The sequence below is a fragment of the Ranitomeya imitator genome, chromosome 3 (assembly GCF_032444005.1).
Source record: "Ranitomeya imitator isolate aRanImi1 chromosome 3, aRanImi1.pri, whole genome shotgun sequence".
NCBI lineage: Eukaryota > Metazoa > Chordata > Amphibia > Anura > Dendrobatidae > Ranitomeya > Ranitomeya imitator.
This window is the reverse complement of record NC_091284.1, coordinates 699,717,713-699,735,771: the sequence shown is the minus strand read 5'-3', so window position 1 is coordinate 699,735,771 and position 18,059 is coordinate 699,717,713. Positions and strand designations below refer to the sequence as shown.

Genomic DNA, 18,059 nt, shown 5'->3' with positions numbered 1-18,059 from the left:
TGTACCTTGCTCCACCACGGACGCCTCCAGTATGAAGGTATTAGAGACAGATGTTTACTGCTGCTCTCCATTGTTATTAGGATTCAGAAAAGAGATGTACTCACTTATTAGCCAGGGGAATGATGCAGCTTTTAACCTCTGCTTTGCCAGTGCTAGACAATATAACAGACTTGTGGACAGTAATCGCATGCCTTTTATGCTTTCTTTCTTACAGAGCATTCAATTAATTGTGACAAACCTGCTCTGGACCCTTAAAAAAACATTAAATGACAAAAAAAAAAAACACAAAATCCTTAACAAAACCAGTATATACATCCTGATCTGAGCAGAGTCAGCCTTCTGCATACATAACAGAAACCCCCAGCAGGAGGTCTGCGCATAAACTAGACCCCACTTTGAAAATGGTTCAATCTATTTTAATGATTGGTTAGCTTCCTCACTTCAAAGACAATACAAAAACACACTCCTGATTGGCTGATAGGCAGTCCAAAAAAAAAAAAAAAAGTTTGCACAAGGGTGATCAAACAGTGTAGAGGAGTTAGGAGAGAGGGAAGTAGTGTCTCTTCTGCTCTGAGGATGATCTGATCCTGAGAATCCGTCACCTACCATGGATCAATCTCATGGCCACTGTGGTTGCTCTGCACAGAGACAACACCTTACCAGCTCATTTACAGGTATGTTCAAGCCTATATTTTCTCTTTATGCTTTGCCGAAAACATGAATTGTCACGCAATATTCCATCCATCAGCTGCAATGATTACAATAATATATGGAAACTGCTATTGTACATATGCATGAAATAACTATCTAAATCATCATCAGAATCAAAGTGTGTATATATATATATATATATATATATATATATATATATATATATATATATATATATATATATATATATTGCAAAAATCAATGTGATTGTGCTTTACTGCCTTTTCTTCTCCCTGGCACTGAGCTAGGTTTTCCCAAAACATTTCAGGAGGGGTAATTCTTCTTGAAACAGCAAAAGGTTCAGTGAAGCTCTATTATATAGTCCTCTCAGTCGCTGTAGAAATGTATTAAGTGTAATACAATTAACGGTTATAAGGGAAGACAAGAAAAAAGTTACAGTAATTAGATATATGAGTAGTTTAATAACCCATCAGAACGTGTTAAAAAGCTTTTTCCAAGCTCATTTTAATCAATAGATTTTGGAATAATAAGAGTATGTGCACATGTCCAGGAATTGGAAGTGCTTTGGACGCAGCACATGTCTGCTGCGTCCAAAGCACTGCAGGCTATTGAACGCAGGTGAATCCGCATGTGTTCATTGAAACGAGGAGTCACCACATCCAATACATTGTATGGGTGAAATTTCTGTTGTGGAGGCTTGTCTCCCAAGAAAAATAGACATACTGCGGTCTGGAAAGATGCGCCGCATGTCCGTCTCCGCAGGTGAGCCACGGGCATCTGTGAACGCATAGTGGGCATGGGATGTCTTGAAATCCCAGACATAATTGTGTAACATTTGGACGCTGCACATGTAAACAACGTCCAACCCACAGCGTTTATTTATTGTGTGCACATACCCTAATAAGTTCCACAATTGTGGTAAAAAAAATGTGCCTGTCCTGAGATAATCTTATAAATGTGCCCCTGCTGTGTACTGTGTAATTGCTTTGTGTGACCCTGCAGGGACATGGTCTGATCATACCACATCTCCTGGGCATGGGATCACAGCTGATTCTTTCTGTGAGGTAAAATATGCTTTTAAACAGGCAGTAAAATGTTTTCACTCACAGAAAGCAGCAGCTGTGATCCCCTGCTGTCCGATCTGTTTAGGGTATGTGCACACGTCCGGATTTTTAGCGTTTTTTTTGCGGAATTTCGCAATAAAAACGCTATAAATCCGGTAAAAAAACGCTAACATTATGCATCCTATCTTTTAGAATGCATTCCGCATTTTTTGTGCATATGTCAGCGTTTTTTTCTGCAAAAAAAAGCATTCCGCAAAAAGAACGGACATGCTCATTCTTTTTGCAGATTTTTTGCGGATTCCATATCAAAAAGGACATTCCTGAAAAAAAAAAATGCAAAAAATCAGCGCAAAAAAATGCGCAAATTCCGCGAGAAATCCGCGCGAAAAAAGACGCGGATTTCTGGCAGAATTCTCAGGATTTTGTCAGGAAAAAAACCTGACGTGTGCACATACCCTTACTCTCTTGCTTCCTCCCTACTCAGGAGCTGTGGTATGATCAGACCATGTTCCTGTACGGTCAGACACGGCCATTACACAGCACATACACATTTATAAGATTATCTCAGTACAGGAACTTTTTATCGCATCCAATTGTAGTAATTATTATTATTCCAAGATCTAGTAAATAAAATGTACTGTGTTCATGGGAAAACTCCTTTAAGGCTATAATCACATGTCCATTGTAATTTTCTGTGTGCTGTCCATTTTTTAAATGGACAACACAAACCCATAGAGTTTCTTTGAAACATACACACATCAGTTTTAATACCAGATTTGTGTGTCCAATCCATGAGGCTCAGAGCATGTTGTCCTATTCGTATTCATTTTGCAGATCAGATTCGGCCATTAAAGCAAATGGAGATCTGATTAAAAAAAATAAAAACCAGAAAACATTATTTCGACTTCAGAGTTCCACCCGTGTTTCATCTGTATTTTTAACTGATCTTTTGTTAAAAGGAATCTGTCAGTTGGATCAACTCTCCTAAGTTCTCCATATGAGCATGTAGGTCATAGGAATCTGAATAAAATTATACCTTGATATCTGTGATCCGATGTTTTATTTGAGATAAATCAACACTTTTTTTGTATGTAAATTAGCCGTTAAGATCTATGGGATGGACACTGATCTGCATGAAAATCTGCCTCCAGAGGTTATTTTTAGTAAAAGGGGGATTTACCCATGTGGGACCAGTAACTAACACAATACAGTAGAACTGAACTTTGTCTCACTACAAACACACTTGCTGTAGCTCTCACATCTCTGCTGTATTGCAGCAATATTGCAACATCGGCTGCCTGCGAGATGGAAGCTGAGAGGAAACTGCAGATATGTCACACACCACTCTGAGGTGAGATCAGGAAAGCAGAGAGCAGCCATTATTATTATTTATTTATATAGCACCATTGATTCCATGGTGCTGTACATGAGAAGGGGTTACATACAAGTTACAAATATCACATACAGTAAACAAACTAACAATGACGGACTGATACAGAGGGGCGAGGACCCTGCCCTTGCGGGCTTACATTCTACAGGATTATGGGGAAGGAGACAGTAGGTTGAGGGTTGCAGGAGCTCCGGTGTTGGTGAGGCGGTAGCTCCGGTATTGCATGTCATTGCATGTGACACTGGAAACTCCCCCTTTTATTTATTATAATCTTTGCAAGCAAATTCTCATGCAGATCAGTATCCGGCCCATAGCCTGGAAGAGGTCATTTACATATAAGAAAAAAAGTGGATTTCTCTGAAATAAGAATTCGGATCACAGATATCAAGATATCATTTTATTCAAATTCCTATGCCCATATAGAAAACTTAGGAGAGTTGATCCTACTGAGAAATTCCCTTTAAGAGTCAATAAATAGATGAACTTTCAGACCTGTTTCAGTTTTTTAAACAATGGATGAGGAAAACTCAGATGCAAAATACACGAGAGATAAATGGTCTGTTTAGCATGGATATAAAAATAGACAAGGATGTATGAATGCAGCCAAAAACTTGTATCAGGAGCTGCAAGGTGTTTTAAAGGGACTCTGTCACCTGAATTTGGAGGAAACAATTTTCAGCCATAGGGGCGGGGTTTTCGGGTGTTTGATTCACCCTTTCCTTACCCACTGGCTGCATGCTGGCTGCAATATTGGATTGAAGTTCATTCTCTGTCCTCTGTAGTACATGCCTGCACAAGGCAAGATTGCCTTGCGCAGGCGTGTACTATGGAGGACAGAGAATGAACTTCAATCCAATATTGCAGCCAGCATGCAGCCAGCGGGTAAGGAAAGGGTGAATCAAACACACCCGAAAACCCCGCCCCTATGGCTGAAGATTGTTCCCTCCAAATTCAGGTGACAGAGTCCCTTTAAAACTGCACTTGTAAAACTATTAAAGGAGTCTTTCACTACTTGGACATCCCCCTTCTCAATCCATATTCTTCCTCCTTTTTAAAATAAGAACACTTAGGCCGGGGTCACACTTGCGAGTGCAATGCGAGAAACTCACGCATGAATACCTGGCACTGCCGCCGGCACTCAGGACCGGACTGTGCGGCTGCATGTATTTCTATGCAGCTGAACGCTCCGATACCTAGTGCCGGTGGCAGTGCCGGGTTCTGAGGCGAGAGACTCGCATTGCACTCGGAAGTGTAACCCCTGCCTTATACTCACCTCTGTTGCTGGTGTCGTTCCAGCAATATCTGCATTGTCGCATAATAGTGTGACGTCCTGTGAACCCTGCAGCCAAGCAGCGGTTGCTTCACTCCTCCTTCCTTTGGACAAATAGCTTACATCTGGAGGAAGTGAGAGCTGCTGTGATTTGTCTGAAGGCAGGGAGAGTGAAGCGGGCACTTGGAGGCCACAGGGTTCACATGACGTCCCGATATTACGCGATCCCTGGGAGAGACCGTGCTGACACCGCTGGAAAGGCGCTGGCACCAGAGGTGAATATAAGTGTTGTTATTTTATAAGGGGGAAGCATACGGATTGAAAAGGGGTTGTCCGAGTAGTGCACAGCTCAAAAACTGTTGTAAGGGTATGGTCACACATTATGGAGATTTTCCAGGCTGAAAGTTTACAGGGTATTTTAATAGCAGCAAAGTGAAGGCGATATTACCAAATCCAATCTCAATCTACTGCAGAAAGTGACCTGTGGTGCCAGTTGCGTAACTTGAAACTCATGAGCTCTGAATATTTTAAATATTTAATAGCAATAGTCTTTTTCTATAGGCCAAAGGGACTTTTATGGCTCCCTAGGCTCCAGGGCCCGGGTGCGATTGGAACCCCTGCACCTGTTGTAGTTACACCCCTGTGTGGTGCGTTTTATCAATCCACAGCATGACAACTTATGTTGTCAAATTTCAATGGAGATTTCGCTCTTTGTAATTCTAAGAGCATGTGCACACGTTTAGTATTTGCACCAGAAATTTCTGCACCAAAAACTCTACAGTTTACATTACCAGCGAAATGAAAGAGATTTCTGAATTCTCTTGCACATGTTGGTTATTTTTTTCTTGCCAGATTTGAAGCCATTTGAAATCTACAGTATATCAATTTTTTTCAGTGTTTTTTGCAGCATTTCACCTATTTTAAAGAACAGGGGGAATAAATGCATCCAAAATGCATACAAAATCATGTGGCACAAAACGCACATGTTCCATACAGTGATTTTCCTGTCAACGCATCAGTATTAGCAGCAGATTTTTCTGCAGCAAATGCTGAACATTTGCACATACCTTTTTGTAGGTTTTGCTGCATTTTTGTGCATTTTTTTTTTCCTGTATTTTTCTCATGCTACATTTCTCTTGTACATGCTAATAAAGTTTAGTACAAAATAAAGTCTCATTCTAGTTAATCACTTCTAGTTAATCAGGTTTTGGCATAAAAGAAGCTGCAAAACCTGATACCTGTTTTTGCTGCGACTTTTCACCCATTACTTTCAATGGGTAAAATAATGCTGAAAGAAGTAACATGCTCCTTTGTGTAAAAAAAAACAACAACAAAAAACATGCAAAGCCCAAAATACTGATGAGAAAAAGATCAATGTGTGTGCATGAGATTTGTGAAATCTCATAGACTTAAAAATAGGATTCCACATGAATTATCCAAGTGGCATCCAATTTTTACGATATACCTAGGAAACTATTTTATCATGTACACTTTATAATGTAGATGTCTAAAAATGGATCGCCCATGGATGTCACACAGAAATCACACACATGGCGCATGGACGAAAATTAGAAGAAAATTGTTTTCTGGATGAAATTTGGACAATTTTTAATGCGTTCATTCACAGCCGCCCATGCCCTCATTTCTTTCTAATAAGCAAACTGATAGTGGTCTGTCTGTCCAAAAAATGTTGGCATTCCTATATTGATTGGTAAAATGATACACATTGCACAATAATTAATTTAATTGATTGGGAGATTTTACCGGTGTAAAAGCCTTCTGATTGTTGTAAATCGCCAATGACATTTTAAAGCAAATCACTAGTCTGTTATCCTTACACGTACGTGTATTTCGATCGTCTTCTTGGCTCTCCGCCAGGGTCTTGGCGTACCCTGGCGGGGCAGATCCAAGGACCTCACTAAACCATCCAATCGATAGTAGCGACGGGCGGTGTGTACAAAGGGCAGGGACGTATGTAGGTGTATTTGTGGCAATTTTTTGTCCAAAATCTACATTAACCTCGTCAGTGACGCCATTATCATGTTAGTATGATTATTTTTTCAGACATCAGTTGTTCATTTTACACTTCTGAAATACAAAGTTTTTTTATTTCTCCTATCGGAAGAAAGAGGTAGCATGTCAAAAGAGACGCTTTGTAAGTAACCTTTTCCATTTGGAGGATGCAGTCATCATTTTCATAGGTGAACATTGAGAATAGCTGTAATTGTAGTGCGAGCAGATCATATCTACTGGTATCAAATTGATATACCGTAGTTGTATATTAACCCATGAACTTAACTTTGTCTTTGTTTATTTTAGGACAGGACTCCTAATTCATCTACGGAAACACGACCTAAACCCTCCCTGAACCTTCTTGCCACATTCTAGTTCCTCGGGCTTCCCATAATCCTGTCCCAATTCTATTGGACCTGCATCAGCTATGTTTCAGCTCTGGAGTAATGAAGTTTCTCCAAATACAGGAATGGGTTCGCATACTGTGGCTTTTGGTGTACCTAAAATGCAGTACACTCACTTGCAGACGGTAGGATCCCATGAACTACCCTTGACTCCTCCAGCTGACCCAACTGTTTATTCATTTGACTTATCTCCAGTAAAAGTATTAGCACCGCAAGTTCCGACCAACACCACATACCATTTCCAGGACCCAAATACTATGACCCAGGACTTCTCCACTTACATGCCAAATGCACCCCCATTGCCCCAAAGACATATGCCAGCTGGACACATGGATGATCAAACTTGGTGGAGTTTGCAGCAGACAACCCCAAATAACCTTCACTCCTTCCACTTGACAAACTCATTGGTAGTTGGACCCCAGCCTCAACTTGCAGCACTTCTTCAGAGCTCCTCTAAAACATTATTAAGCAACACCAGACGTTGCAGAAGATGTAAGTGCCCAAACTGTCAAGCCTCTCCAAGCAATGAGGAACCAGGCAAGAAGAAGCTTCATGTATGTCATCTTCCAGGTTGTGGCAAGGTATATGGGAAGACGTCTCATCTAAAAGCCCATTTACGTTGGCATGCTGGTGAAAGGCCTTTTGTGTGCAACTGGGTCTTCTGTGGTAAAAGTTTCATCAGATCTGATGAGCTCCAGAGGCATATTAGGACTCACACGGGAGAAAAGCGTTTTGGGTGCCAAGAGTGTGGAAAAAGATTTATGAGGAGTGACCACCTTTCCAAACATACAAAAACCCATCAAAATAAAAAAGGGAAGTGGGCAGATTCTCCCGTAGACAGTATTAAGAAGGAATAAATGCTATTTATTGAGCTCATAAACAAAGGACGAAATATCGACAACTAATATTTTTATTTGGTAAAATAGAATTCCTTCTTTTTTCACAATGGACAGTTTATAAGGTTGTATGTTTCCACATTACATTCAATTTCACATGTACAGCAGCATGGAATCAATAATGCTTAAAAATAAATAATAAATAAATATGCTTATTTTTTTTACCAAAGTGGCCTGCAAATTAAAGGGACTCCGTGCCTGAAATAATTTACATAACAAATGTATTATAATATTTATAAACATGTAAAATACAAATGTACAGTGACTTTAATTTTTTTTTTTTTCTTCTATGCTAAAAAGATGTCCTCCTCCTTTTGAAGAATGCCCCTGGTTCCAAACTAAAGCTCTATTTCACCTGTTTGGAATCTGCTGCTAAAATGTGCTATTTAAAAATGAAATCCTGTGTTTTATGTTTACATTCATTTTCATGTAGAGTTCTTTCTTTTTATTTGTTCGTAAAAAAAAAATGTTGTGTTGTAAGAATTGTAATAAAAATGACATGTTTTCTTCACATGAGATTTCTTGTTTTTGTTCCTTAAATATTGAAACAGTATAAGGCCCTGTTCACAAATTCGTGTTGCCAGTACGTGTGGTGTCAGTTTTGGCGTGTACCGGAGGATTGTACTCACGCACACCCATTATAATCTATGGGGCTGAGAATATGACCATGTTTCCACGCGGACCGTGTGTCCATGTGACCCATAAGTAGACATGTCAGTTTTTTCTGGCAGCGCGGATGACAATGCGTACCGCAGACTTGCACATGGATGATATCAGTAGCCTTACGAATGACATCAGTAACATTATCGCTCATTAGAGCGGCAACTCTGATGAGCAGTAACTAATGAAGCTACCCATGTTTGGATCTCGTGCAGCGCAGCATGACTCAGCAGTAGATGTTTGCAAAGACTATGGAACCTCAGAACAAGGCTCCGTAGACTTTTTATGGAGGATTCGATGGACTTCACTGGATTTTCTTGGACTACATAGGATTCGGTGGACTATGTTGGACCTGCATGGGAACTTTTTTTTTTTTTTTTATAAAGTGGTGATCGAGGTAAAGTGTCTGTTTTTATTTCTCTGTTTTGTGTGTATGCTCTTTTCAGGTTTCCTTCACTGAACTATGTCAGGTGTGGTGGACTATTGTGGACATGCGTGGGTTTTTTGTTCTTTTTTTTATTAAAGTGGTGTAATCCACACCTAGGTATATCAATAGAGTTCTGTGAAAGCCAAATACCAGGAAGTATCAAAAGCAAAGCAGCTTAATTTAAAGCATGGCACCAAAAGAGCCAAAAAATACAGAGTCAAAAATTAGATAAAAACGCATTTAAAAAAAAACACAATGAAAAAACGCAAGTAACCTAATTTAAATAATAGGTGTAGAAAGAAATTCTGCAGCTTCTAAAAATCCCCAAAGTTCATCGTGGGAATGTAGCCTAAGTCCACGTGCCCACGTTGAGTATTTATTGAGTTTTTTACATCAGTATTTGTAAGCCAAAATCAAGAGAGGAACAATCAGAGGAAAAAGAGGAAAGGTATAATAGAAACACGTTGCCACATGTATTTTTCACCCTCTCCAGGTTTTGGCTTACAAATACTGATGTAAAAAACTCACCAAATACTGAACATGGGAATGTGGCCTAAAGGTTCCATGTTCTGTATTTTTATGCAGTTTTTCAAGACACACCCAAGAGTGGAATAAATCTCAAAACTGAGATGTGAAATGATGATGTGAAGGAACAAATTATGAAAGATTCTCCATTTTGTGCTAGATTCTCCATTTTGTGCTTTGACTCCATTTTCTTGTTGGTTAAAGATAAATTCTGTTATTTACTTAGGTAGAAGGTTACAGCTGCCATGAAGTAACTCTGTCCTGTTTCTCACGAAGATAACATTTTGTTATTCAACTAGGCTATGGTTTATAATTGGTATAAAGACCTTGAGTGTTCTAACTCGAGCCAGGGAGGGGACTCGGGAGTGTATCGCTAGATAAGACTTTGAGGCACCTGTTAATACATTTTTTTATGCCAAAAAGACACGACCATATATGTAGTTTCCGTTTTTTCCTGTATCTTTATGGGTTAAGTTTTTCCTGCATTCTTATAGGTTAAGAAATGTGAGCGTGTTCTTATGCTGATTGGTGGAAGTAGAATTTGCTAATATGATAAAACTGCAACACAATAAACAGGGGCCCAGAGATCTGCTTGATCCTCCCCATACAGAGATATGAGTCTCCGTCTGGTCATTTTCAGTTGCCGGCAATGCCCTGTAGATTAATTTGGAAATCACTGAGTCAACCGTGAAGGATCAATTTAGATCCTCCCTCAACAGCTTGGCGCCTGTAACGTGGGGCCCCAAACAGGAACGCCTCTGCCCCCCGGAGGACAACCAGACAAGGACCCTCGGAGCGGACACAGGCACTGGAAAATTGGGACTGATCATCCCCCACAACAACCACGGTAAGTTGGCAGTTCTACTGTCCAGACTGACCGTTTGGTGTGGTTTTCCTGTGTTTGTGCTGCAAAGAGGATCTGAGGTTTGTCCCCGATGGTGGGTGATTTTTGGGTGGAATCATATAGAGGTGTAGTTCCGTTGGGAGCCCAGTGATCGAACCATACCTCATAAGGCACGGACACCCCGGATTGACCAGTGATGTAATTCTCTTTATAGTCAAAATATCCTGAATTCCTGATCATTGTTAGAATCAGGTGTGGTGAGGTGATCGAAGATTGGGTAGGATACGTAACTCAGGAATATATAGAAGTATACAGTATATATATCCAGAGGTGTCCGGAGGGATGGTCTGAGACGCCCTCCTCCTTTCACTGAGTACCGCGTTTTTGGGTTGTCCCAGCGGGGGACAGGTAGACCCAGTGGAATAGACTATATACGGCCGCTCTAGTACTATGCACGACAAAGTAAGGATATTTAGCTCTAAAGGAGAATCATGTTTCCATGGAAGTAAGAGAAGACTTTGAATTTGTGTGATGAATCTGATATTGTTAGCCCAAAGATGAGGAAAATATTCTCAATCATTGGTTTTTCTAAGGTGGTCTGGTTTTTCATATGAATTGTGTGCTGAAGGTTTTGTACAAATTAATTAAGTCTGAGAACTGCTGTATTCCGTTTCTGTGTGAAATTTTTAAGATACCCGATGGTAGAGGGGAGTCAAACAGCTGCGTTATTGTTTTCTTTTGTGTTGAGGAATGTTGTGATATTCTTATCTCTGATGTGTCTCTGGTATGGAGGGGGCACGTAGCTGCCTCCTCTCTGAATTTTATGTCCTTGGTGTAGAACACGCTGGGAGATCTGTGTTTTGTTTAAAACAACAATATTGTATTGAATTAGAAAGAAATATTGTAAGTTTAAAGTAAAAAATGGCGCCTAGTTTTAGAAGGAAACTTATAAGAGGTTGTTTGGTTATCAGTGTAATTGAAAGATTGGTAAAATATTCACCTGCTTCAAGTTGAGTGGTTGATATATAGCAAATTAAGGATTAACAGAGGAAGTGAATTCTGAATTGTTTTTGTTACGTGGAAAAAGGAAAGTTGTCTATTACTATGACAAAAACTGGATGTTTGTGGTGCAAGAAGGAACTGAGAAAGTGACTGAGATTAATGTGTTGGGAAAGCAAACAAATAACAATTTGGGAGAGGGGGTCTCCCTGCTAGATAATATGGTCCCTCCCCAGAAAATTAAGTCTCTTCTCCCGACTGTAAGCCCTATGCCCCTTAACCCCAAGGCACCAATATATCCTGGACTGCCAAGAAGTTCTATGGGCGTCTTATGGTAGTATTTAAAGATTTGGCATTTTCACTGTCTAATAAAGCCCATTCACACCTTTTTGTGGCAGCTTTGATGTCCGGCCTTAAACCTGAATTGAAAGAGGCAATAATGTCAGTGAGACCTGATATTGAGATTTCCATTCTGGACGATGCATTGAAAAAAAGTAGTACAAAGTTTTCAGAAGAACACAACCCGCTCTGCATCAACAGGGAAATCAAGGGTTAAATCAGTAGCCGCAGCGACTTCTGCTCCAATCTCAGCCCCCCCCCCCCACACACACACACACAGTTACAAGGACGCAGCTGGTTCCTTATCAGTGGCCCAGACTCCAGCTCCAGCCCTCCTGCCTTACACAAATCCAGTCCCATACTCCAATATCCCTTTTTAACCCTATGTCTGGGAATCTCCCTCACCATGTTAATTCTCAGATCAAGAGCTTGTTTTAATTAGAATAGATGGCAGACCCAATAAATATACTCTCAGAAAACCCATCCCTGTGGGACCTTTCCCTGAAGTTACTGCTCAGTTCGTAATCTCTCCCTCTTGTCCGGTAAATTTACTGGGGGCAGATTTATTATCACAGTTCCGCTCCAGAATACAATTCCAAGATGATGGTCAGATGGTTCTTACGTTATCTAACCCCTATGCAGATGAACATAATGAGATGTGTATCTTACATGCCCTTCCCATGGTTATGATGGCCCTGATAGGCCCAGATTCACCCCAATAATGCTTGTAGGACCAGTAAAAGTGTTTCTCAAACCTGGTGCCCCTTTTCCCAAAGTCCATCAATACCCTTTGAAACATGATCAGGAGCGGGGCCTCAAGGGGCAAATACAAATGTTACTCGATAATGGTACTGTGTTTCCCCATGTAACACGCCTTTGTTTCCCATTAAGAAAAATACCCCACCCGGCTAACCTTCAGGGTGCCAGACACCTCACAGAAGAAAAAAAAATAGCCGTCAGCTCCCTTCCATTCCCAAAAGATGAGACTGAACTCCAGCGTTTTCTTGGACTATGTACTTATTGTTGTCAGTGGATACCGGACACATCCCGCATAATGCAACCTCTCTACAAGGCCCTGAATGACTGTTCAAGATATGCTGATGAGTTTGGCAGATTCCACACCGGATACCCTGTTACTACGGAAGATACTGTAGTGCACGGAGCTGCACTCCCTCCCTCCCTCACAGTCGGCACAAGAAGCAGAACTTCAGGCTCTGTCTACTGCATGTGTTCTAGCCAAAGACAGGCGGGCTAATATTTACACGGACTCACAGTATGCATTTGGTATTGCTCATGGTTTCGGAGCCCTATGGGCTAATCTAGGGTTTATTACTACTGCCGGAACTCCAGTGAAGAATGCTGAAGCTGTTAAAACCCTCATGGACTCAATCAAATTACCTACCCAGGTGGCCATTATCAAAGTTAAGGAGCACGGTCCTAGGAACAGTCCACAGACTGTTGGTAATGCCTTTGCGGATATGCAAGCAAAAGCTGCTGCTCTCCTACCCGTTGAACAGACCATACCAGCTATGATGACCACACGCTCTCAGCGTAAACAGTTACAAGAAACACTGAGTCTACAGGACCTGATGATCCAGGACAGACTGAGGTCTTCTGCCGGACCCCGCAAGACAGCTTAATGATGATGCAGAGAATGTCCCCAAAGGAAGAAGTGAAGCAGTGGAAAGCTAATGGAGCACGTATGGACAATGGTCTCTGGAAAAAGGACCAACTTGTGTGTCTCCGTTAGTGAATGTACCCTGCTATTGCCACGTGGGCACATGGGCCCACACATCGAGGGAAAAAAAAACAGGCCAAAAACAGGCCCTTGCCCTGGTACAAAAATTCTACTGGGTTCCAGGTATTTCTACAGTCCTGACAGCACTCAACCATGCATGTAATATCTGTCAGACCTGCAATCCCGGTCAACTTCAACGTGTACCACCAAAGCATCTTGCAAAGCCCGACTATCCTTTCCAAAGGCTCCAGGTGGACCACATCACGTTGCCTAAGTCTGGAAAGTATGAATATTGTCTGGTGGTTGTCGATATGTTCCCCAATTGGCCGGAAGCATTTCCCGTTACCAACATGACTGCAAAGACCACAGCAAAGAAACTGGTGATGGAAGTTATATGCAGATATGGTGTTCCAGAAGTTGTTGAAAGTGACCAAGGCCCGTCCTTTTCTTCTCGTGTATCAGGAGGTTCTGACAATTCTTGGATCCACTGTAGCTCTCCATACTCCGTACCATCCACAATCCAGTGGGAAAGTTAAGAGGCTGAATGGCACACTGAAGGGACAATTGACCAAAATGATGCAGGAGACTACGGCTCCATGGCCAGGGCTCTTACACATTCGTACTACCCCTATTGCAAAACATGGTCTGTCCCCATATGAGATATTGTTTGGTGCTAGGTTCTCAGTTGCAAATTTTGAGTCTCAGTAGTTGTCAAAAGAAACTGACCGTGCTGTTCAATATGTTATTCAGCTTAGTAAAAATCTTGCTAACACCCATGTTTTAGTTTATTCTTCCCTTCCAGATTTAGCAGAAACCGACACTTGTCACAATTTGAAGCCTTGTGGTTTTATGGTCGTGAAAAGCTATATCAGAAAACATGGACTAGAACCCTTGAATGACGGTCCCTACCAAGTCCTCCTCATCACTCCTATGTCAGTAAAGCTGGAAGGAAGGCCAACGTGGATCAACGTATCGCACTACAAGCTGGTCAAAGAGACTAGTAGCAAATAAGGGAACATAATGTTTTAGTTTTTCGTATTTCCATTTAATAATATTGGTAACCGCATGGGACAGCCTAAATTCTCCAACATCCTTGAATAATAAGTTTGTACAATATCATGAAAGATTAGTAGTACAGATGGGTATAGCCAATAAAATTGTCAGTTCTATTTTCATTTACCCTATGATTACACAAATGTGGGATAAATTGCTTAGGGCCACAGATTATCCAGATGATCAAATTTGGGATATATTGGATATACTTAATACTACTGTCGCTGTCCAAAACCAACTTATCATAGTCACTAATCAAAATACTGTAGTACTGGACTACTTAACAGCAGCACAGGGTGGTATGTGTCAGGTTATTGGACCCGCTTTCTGTTATTATACAGATCCCAATAGTACTTTAAAGTTAAAGTTAGAGGATATTCAAAGACTCAGAGATCAATATGATAAAGACAAAGACCGTAATAAGGACAGTTGGTGGGCAGACACCTTCTCCTTTCTTAATCCAGCCAATTGGTTTGAGGGACTTGGGGGCTGGATAGCTGGAATCTTGCAAAGTTTGTTACACATCGCTGCCTTTATCCTTGCATTGTATGTAATACTAAAACTTGTTCTTTGGTGTATTTCTGTATGTATTAGGAAATTCTGCACTAAGACAACTAATGATGAAACCAAAAGCGTTGCCACCCCTGCTCTTCTTTACACCGATTTCACAAAGTTATCCGATTAAGATGTTGAAGCCAAGCACATGGCTATCTTCAAAAGATCCCCACCACCGCCATCAACAATTGTTATTAATAAATTCTAGTACACAGGGGGGACGGGTACGCCTAAACAGCCATGGCTGGTAACATGGCACCAGTCATGTGAATACCAGTACCCCTCGAGCTTATAGCTTGGGATAGTACCTCTGATGCTGGACATTAATTAACAAAATTTATCTAGGGTGGAATGTGAAGGAACAAATTATGAAAGATTCTCCATTTTGTGCTAGATTCTCCATTTTGTGCTTTGACTCCATTTTCTTGTTGGTTAAAGATAAATTCTGTTATTTACTTAGGTAGAAGGTTACAGCTGCTATGAAGTAACTCTGTCCTGTTTCTCACGAAGATAACATTTTGTTATTCAACTAGGCTATGGTTTATAATTGGTATAAAGACCTTGAGTGTTCTAACTCGAGCCAGGGAGGGGACTCGAGAGTGTATTAATACATTTTTTATGCCAAAAAGACACGACAATATATGTAGTTTCCGTTTTTTCCTGTATCTTTATGGGTTAAGTTTTTCCTGCATTCTTATAGGTTAAGAACTGTGAGCGTGTTCTTATGCTGATTGGTGGAAGTAGAATTTGCTAATATGATAAAACTGCAACACAATAAACGGGGGCCCAGAGATCTGCTTGATCCTCCCCATACAGAGACATGAGTCTCCGTCTGGTCATTTTCAGTTGCCGGCAATGCCCTGTAGATTAATTTGGAAATCACTGAGTCAACCGTGAAGGATCAATTTAGATCCTCCCTCAACAATGAATCTGGCCTCCGAGTCCGTTTTTTCATGCATTCTCTATACAAATCCTTCCTTCTTTCCTTCCTTCTTTCTTTCCTTCCTTCCCACTATTTGCACCGGATCCGTGTTTTTTTTTTTTTTAAATAGCCGGATTATGCCTGAAGGCACAAACCGGATGTGTGAAAGTAGCCAAAGGCCGGGATCACACATACGCGAGATATGGCCGAGTCTCGCAGGTAAAATCCCTCCTCTGGCGCCGACACTCCGGAGCGGAGCGTGCAGCCGCACAGCAGCACATGGAGCTGCACACTCCGCTCCCTAGTGCCGGCACCAGAGGTGGGATTTCACCTGCGAGACATATGTGTGATCCCTGCCTCATAGTGAGAGCGAGTGTACTTGTTTCTTGGGTTTTCCCAAGCATGCTCAGGTGGTCTCTAAGTATTTGTAACAGCTCGGAGATTTAGTTTTTGTTGACGCTGCTGCAAGATTTACGGCTGCTAGCCAGCCTAAGTACATGTGGGGGTTGCCTGGTTGCTAGGGAATCCCCACATATATTCAAGCTGTCTAGTAGCTGTAAATCATTCAGCTGCAGCAATGAAAACTAAATCTCCAGAGCAGTCATAAATACTCGGAGACCACCTGAGCGTATGAGTATACTCGCTCATCACTATTTATTTATCATCCCTGACATTGGTTCAAAAAACTGAATTAAAATCTTTGAAAGAGAAAATCCAGCATAATACTAATACAGCATCCCACATGCTAAAAAGAATCTCATGGATTCCATATTAATCCATTAGAAAAAAAATGTGTCTGCCACCAAAACTAAAATTGGAGCCACACAGAGTCACAGCATTGACTGACTACTTCGTTTTCATGGATGTTATATTTCTGATCCCCTTGGCAATTTGCACGAGACCTAAATACTTTTGGCTCTCCATTTTCTCTTCTGGATTTTCACTTTAGAAATGGAACTGGATACAAATAGAAGCAAAATTCGGGACCTATTTTTTAATTGGAAGGGAAAATGTGGAACTCTAATTGGAACTAGTTCTTATACTTTACATCTGTTAGTAGTAACATAAAAGCAAGGTTGATAATTAAGTTTCCTTTTAGGTTGACTAGCAACCCAATGTGAGAACGCACCTGAGGGCTCTTTTCCATTTGCGAAAAACACGTCCGTGTCTCGCATGTGAAAACCAAGCTCTGGCGCTAGCACTCTGGAGCGGAGCGTGCGGCCGCATAGCAATACATGGAGCTGCACGCTCCGCTCCCAAGTGCCGGCGCCAGAGCTTGGTTTTCACATGCGAGACACGGACGTGTATCTCACAAATGGAAAAGAGCCCTAGCTATCTGTCTCATTTACTTGGTGAGGATGCCCCCAATTCAGACATAGATTTCACTATTTGTCACTAAAGCTACTCTATTATGAAATATTTAAAACGTCTTCCTTAAAGTATAATCCACTTGATGCCTCTTTCACACATCTGTGTCTCTGGTACGTGTAGTAACAGTTTTCACACGTACTGGAGACACTGACACATGTCAGAGTATTTCCACGGACCGTGTGTCCGTGTGCCCCACACGTAGACATGTTTGTTTTTTACCGTCACACGGAGAACACAAATTGATGTCATCCATGTGGCACGCAATGGCACCAGGGAAGAAGCGCTACAGTAAGCACTGTTTCCCGGCGGCAGGTGCTAAAGAATGCTCTCATGATTCAACCCTGCTCTGCCAGCGATTGGCACAAGCCAAAGAGAATGATGAGGTTATATTAAAGTCAGAACGATGATAGCAGGTGGGGTTTTTGGGACTCTTACTCCCATCATCCGACACCTGCTGCCGCTATTAACCATGACAGCAGGAGCGGATGATCAGGGTATTCCTCAGTTGCTGCCTGCGATATAACAAAATAAAAGAATGAAAAACCCGGCGTGGTTTCCCCCTTATTTTCTTGAACCAACCATGCAAAACTTACAACTGTCAGCTTCAGCAAGATTGGCTATCAAGAATAGAAAGTTCCCCACGTTTTTTTTTTATTATTTAAATAAATAATTAAAAAACCGGCATGGGGTTCCAACCCACTTTTGACAACCAGTCTTGCTAAAGGTCACAGCTGGGGACTGGTATTGTCAGGCTGGTAAGGGGCCATTGATATAGGCCCCCCCAGCCTAAAAACAGCAGCCCGTAGATGCCCAGAAAAGACGCACTAATTCCGGCGTTTTCCCGACTCTTCACACTTGCCCTGTAGCGGTGGCAAGTGGGGTTCATATTAGTGGGGTTGATGTCACCTTTGTATTGT

At 41.4% G+C, this 18,059-nt stretch overlaps 1 pseudogene; it reads left to right on the top strand.

Moving 5' to 3' along the window:
- The first annotated feature begins 620 nt into the window (after positions 1-620).
- On the top strand, positions 621-7,670 carry LOC138672280 (transcription factor Sp5-like; annotated as a pseudogene).
- Positions 7,671-18,059: the final 10,389 nt, after the last annotated feature.